The sequence below is a fragment of the Heloderma suspectum genome, chromosome 3 (genome assembly GCF_057233095.1).
Source record: "Heloderma suspectum isolate Gila_16-S chromosome 3, 16-S_ref, whole genome shotgun sequence".
Lineage (NCBI taxonomy): Eukaryota > Metazoa > Chordata > Lepidosauria > Squamata > Helodermatidae > Heloderma > Heloderma suspectum.
In genome coordinates this window covers 28,463,597-28,469,239 of record NC_139460.1, presented here as the reverse complement: position 1 = coordinate 28,469,239, position 5,643 = coordinate 28,463,597, and the positions used below count along the sequence as shown (strand labels likewise).

The 5,643-nt window shown below is 43.4% G+C and overlaps 1 non-coding gene across 1 annotated transcript; it reads right to left on the bottom strand.

Annotated features, from left to right (window-relative positions):
* Window positions 1-3,473: 3,473 nt before the first annotated feature.
* On the bottom strand, window positions 3,474-3,635 carry LOC146349461 (U1 spliceosomal RNA). Its single transcript, XR_014789772.1, has one exon. It is a non-coding gene; the product is annotated as a U1 spliceosomal RNA (small nuclear RNA).
* Between the last annotated feature and the right edge of the window lie 2,008 nt (window positions 3,636-5,643).

The following is a 5,643-nucleotide window of genomic DNA, read 5'->3' as shown; positions in this document are numbered from 1 at the left end:
TTTGTGCTGGCTTATAAGTCTCAAGGGCATGGTAGGACATATCCATGCTAGGGATAGGAGATCCAGGAGGACTCAAGCAGGTTCTCTGAGTTCCCCTTTGAAGCTTAGTCCTCCTGGTTGCCAAAGACGGGGGTGGGGGGGGGGTTGAATGGGAAAATGTCCCAGGTCATAGTCTGAAGGCACATGAGGCAGCCATCTTGCTGAAGCTAAGCAGGTCTGGGTCTGGTCAGTGCTTGGAGGGGAGCCCACCTGGGAACCACATGTAGCCACCTTGAGTTCCACAGTGGAAGAAAGGTGGGGTCTAAATGTAATGAATGCAATGAATGAATAAAAGTGCATTTAGCAGCACATTTTTTTTAAGTGCACACACAAATGCATACTTTCTCCCCATTGACTAGAGCATGAAAATGCATCCCCCCACCATGCAGATTTTTACGTTAAAGCTCCAGGGTCTTGTCACCCTAATATGATCACAGCATTTTCCTTCGCATAATCATGGAATATAATTATGCTTCTTAGTGAGGGATGTTTACTTCTAAGTTTTTTTTTCTGCACCCACATTTTTTGAGACCTTGCGATGCCTTGGAGAGTTAAAGGCTCCAGAACATCTCAGCCTAGAAGATAAAACTACTTAAGGCAATAAACAGAAGCCAGAGCCTCTGAGAACTGAAATCTTGAGCCGAACTGCAGTGGAGAAGGCAGTTCCCACCCAGATTTCACTTTGGGATATCGTTACCTTGGTAGCAGCTAGGGTGGCCTGGTACATAAGAGGACAGGGCTGCTTCACCTTTAAAAGCTGTGAAGAAGATGGAATTTTATCAGAAATTTTGGATGGAATGTTGTAGCTTGCATGACAGGCTACACCGGCTGGAATTGCATCTTCTACACAGCTATTAAAGGTGCCAGAGCCCTGGCCTCTTTTACATTCAGACGCCCTAGCAGTAACTGGGCTTACATTTCTTCCTCCATCTGTTTTATCTGTTGCCTCAAAGCCATCCATGCTTCTCTCTCCCTTGCCTCAGTGTACCAAGCAGTTTAGGACGTTGGGCCAGTTTGCTAACAAACCACTTAGTACCTTCTGCTTGAATCCCAGCAGTGCCTGGAGGAAGCTATTGTGACTGGCTAGAATGGAGGCAGAGTGTACCGAGTAGTTTATCAGCACGCTCGCTCATAAACCACATGGTACCTGAGTTTCAGCCAGCAGCCAAGACAAGCAGCAGCACTGATTACACTCTGCAATGGACTTCTGTCAATTTGAGGGATGGGAAAACTGTGAACAAGGCAGTTTTCTGGGTGAGCACTTGCCCAACTTTGTCCTCTATACTATCCCTTATAGTCTTGAACAACATAGCTCGCCTAGGATGACCTAACTTCCCCGAGTCAACTGCTATGAGAGCCAAAAGCAATAATCAACTATTGCTGTTCTGTCCCTAAAAGCACTGGGACAACACAAGGAACTTGGACCCTATCCACTTTTCCTGACGGATAGAATTGGGACATTAAAGAATATCCCATCTTTCTTGACTGCCTCGATAGGAGCTATACAGTATGTGAATAGTTAGTAAATGAGTTCTTTCCCCCTATGGGACATATTTCCTTTAGTATCTAATCTAATTATGAGTCTACTGATAGATTGGGGAAGGGAAGTTGATTAAATAAATTAAGAGTGAAATAAAAGCAGGCAATAAGCCACAACAAAATGCATTGATGGAACGATATATAAGATCTACACTTCGGGACATAAGTAGCGTGAAGGCAAGGGAATGAAGACAAATCCATCTGTTTCACAGAACTTCCCCCCAGACTCTTCAGTCCCAAAAGAAGCAGAAGGCTTGTGGATTGGAAGTGAGAACTTATTTGGTTAAGAGAACCTTAGGCATAGATAGGGAGGCCAGATGCAAAAGAGGACATGGTTCCTGCACTTTTGATAGGTCTGCTGAAATTCCGTCTTCTGTACAACTGTAGGAACATAGGGAATTGCCTTATACAGAGTCAGACCACTGGGGCCACGTAGGTCACTGTTGTTGACACTGACTGTCAGAAGCTCTCCATGGTTTCAGGGAGGATTCTTCCCTAACCACACTTGGAGAGGCTAGCCTATCGCGTGAAAAGCCACAGATGCAAATGGCGTAGTGGACGCCATTTGCATCCGGATTCCTTCCTCCTCAGCGATATGGCATGGCATTGGCGGCCACATTGCTGGCTTTACAGAGCCAGCTGGCAACGCTGCAGAATCGCCATGGAGCAGAGCCGGCCCATGAGGATTCCAGGGGGAGGTATGGATCGCCTCCCACCCCGGCGGATCCCCCTGCCCGGGATGGAAGGTAGGGGTCTCGTACATCCCTAACATGCTTAGATGTAGCTCCAAGACCTGCTGAACTTCATAATTAAGAATCTAGTGCCTGAATTTGCTTTTTCCTCCTCTCCCCCAATCTCTTTTCCTTTTCTGTTGGGTCTTTTGGATTGTAAGCCTGCAGGTGGGGACAGTTGTATTTCTGAGTTTTGTATGCTCCTCTGGGAGCCTTTTGGATGAAGAATGGGAGAAAAATGTTTTAAATAAATAAATACATTTTCTCACGGGAGTTCCACATATCTCTAAATTGTCACCAAGTTCCCTTGAATTAAATACTGAACTTCCTGGTAGGGCAAAATATCAGAGGAATTTTGTGGAAAGTCATAATATATATCTGTATCTTTTAGGAATGGGCAAATCTGTCTGTGTTGCTTTCTATAATGTTTGCATGTTTTCAAGCACAAGTTCGCTCCATCTTTTGTTTCCACATCAGTTTGTGTATATTTTTTAAGCCCACACAAAAATTGGTATGTATTTCTGTATGCACAATTTTAATGCATTTTTGTATACAATTTCCCCTAATATACTTTTTTTTTGCCAAGTAGTTTAACCTAAGATAAGCTGTTTTCTACACAATCTTCCCCTAATGTATACAGTTACACAATTTCCCCTAATGTACACATTTTTGTTTACAATTTTGATTAGAGAACTGCATCACAGGGAAATGCAGAAGCTGAAACTTGCATTCTTGTTCACGTATTAGTTCAGGAAGTGAGAATTAGGTCAGCTGGTGGTATTAAAATGTGAACCAAACAAATTTTCCAGCATCTCTAATATCTATTGCCACCATTTCAACAAGACTTCTGAAATTTCTCAGATAGTGTAGGAAGGTCTCACCTGCCCCCATATCTGTGAGTTCAGCAAGCCTGGCTCCCCTTAGTTTGTTTGTTTGTTTATTTATTTATTTGATTATTTCTGCATTTATATCCAGCCTTTTTTCCTCTTGCAAGGAACCCAAGATGGCTTACACGACCCCCTTCTCTCCATTTCATCCTCACAGCAACAAGTAGGTTAGGTAACCCAAAGTTAACCAGGAAGCTTCATGTCCAGTTAAGAACTAGAACTCAAATCTCCTGAGTCCCAGTGCAACACTCTAATCATTATGCCACACCGGCTCTCCACTAAGCATGAACAGTCCCCCGCTATCACAAATTACGCAGAGGACTTTTCTGCATTTGGGGACATAGCAGGGGTCAGCATACCCAGAGTGCAATAGATGAACTTCACCCTGGAAAAACCTCCTCCACCCATGATCAAGGTGTCTCCCCTGCCAGGTAAATTTGTTCTCTGCTCCTTCTGTAGTCAGTATACTGTTTTCAGTGTTGCAAATATTTGTACAAACCGACATGTACAAGGTTATGCTTACTAAGCAGTGCTATCCAGCTATTGCAAAAGAGGGGAGGTGTACAGAGCCAACTTGCACTGTGGATACTACAAATTGGACAGCCTGTAGTAGCATCCCATATGTGCCCATTCCACTCTCACTGACATAATATTTCAGCAGTTTTTTTAAAAAAACTAGAAACCATTCTGGAAACAATGATGATAATGTAGCAATAATCTTTAAGGCTTGGCAACCCGCTGGTGCTCAGTATTTTTCTGTTCGGTGTGCGACCAGCAGAATTCATTAAGCAAGTCATACAGTTTTGATTGATTGTAGTATCCTAATGAGGGTTTTGCCAGTGTTATAAAAATGAGCATTTTTTTTTTGTACTAAGAAAGAAACCCACCCAGATGTTGCTGTTATTAAAAATGGTTTTTTCTAAATCAGTTTCCACAATGGCATGCACTTCTTCATGGAAAAATGGAAGAAGAAGAAGAAGAAGAAGAAGAAGAAGAAGAAGAAGAGAAGGGAAGGGAGGGAGGGAGGGAGGGAGGAAGGAAGAAAGAAAGAAAGAAAGAAAGAAAGAAAGAAAGAAAGAAAGAAAGAAAAGGCTGCTTGGCTTTTTCAAGGTAGCACATTTCCATTTTAACAGCCCAGCACCTCCCATCATCTGTTCCAAAGGCTCCCACCTGGGGCTGAAGAGCAAAATGGCAGCATGGGGTCAGTGTGGGATTGCACGCTTTTCCTTACAAGGCAGGCATTCTCAAAAGAATTCCCTTAATTACTGTCACCACTCTGCCTCTGTATGAACCAGAATCTCATTATTACTTAAGCAGGTGAGGACTTCACACTCAGCACGGAGAGGCTGCTCACTTTCTGGTGGTGGTGACAGCAAACATGACAATCTCCCTTTCCAGTTCCAAATGTGCAAGCTATGCAAAAACTGGTGGATTGTCAAGCACCCAGAAGGCCACTGTACCTAGTTGGTGTGCTGCATTCAGCTAAGTGGGTCTCAAGTTGCATGGGTCTGGTATTTCTTTCGACCTTTTCAGATTCTTGTGGTTTCCCACTTGTTTGTTCTTTCTGGAACAGCTTCTGCCATTGTATGAGTGGTTTGGATAAGGACTGTGGGGCCACTTTTGCATTCTGCCTTTCACTTGAGTACTGGGAGTAGTGTAGCCAGATGCAAAAGAAGACAGAACTCCTGCCCCTTTAATAGTTCTGCACAAGAGGGAATTTGAGCGGCTGTAGCTGAAATTCCCTCTTCTATGGCACTATTAAAGGTACAGAAACCATGTCCTCTTATGCGGGTGGGGAATGAGAGAACATCCAGATGTTGTGGGACTACAACTCCCATCATGCTGGCCATTCTGGAGTTGATGGGACTTGGCATTCAGCCATGTCTGGAGGGCCACAGGTTCCCCATACCTGTCTTATGCATATGGCCACCATACCTGGGAGCGGAATGTAAAATTTATCACATGTTGCAGAAAGCCCACTTGTGCCACTGGATTTTGCATTTGAATGAAAGACGAAGTGAATTTATCTAGCCCAATATATTCCATTTTTATGAGTTCAAGAAAAACAACAACCTCTTCTTGTGTGGCTATTGGATGTCACAACATCTCTTTAGTATAGTAAGGGTTTGTCTAAGGTGGCTAATTTCTGGAGGTATAACACAGTTAATGCTCCTTGTAACCATAAGTTTTGACTATGTCCAATAGTTGCCTCTTTGGGGGAGGAGGTTATTATACAGGTAAACTTGGTATTGGAACACTTTTTAATATTTACTGATGTGCATGTCCTCTTAAATTATCTACCTGCTTCCTGTTAATGGAAGTTAATGCATGGTCAGCACAAATGGACCCTCCATGCCCTTTTGACAGCTGAAAGACTGATATTACAAGACTGGAAGGATAAACACTCACCTCCTATAATGCCATGGATTGAGGACCTTACAATGCTT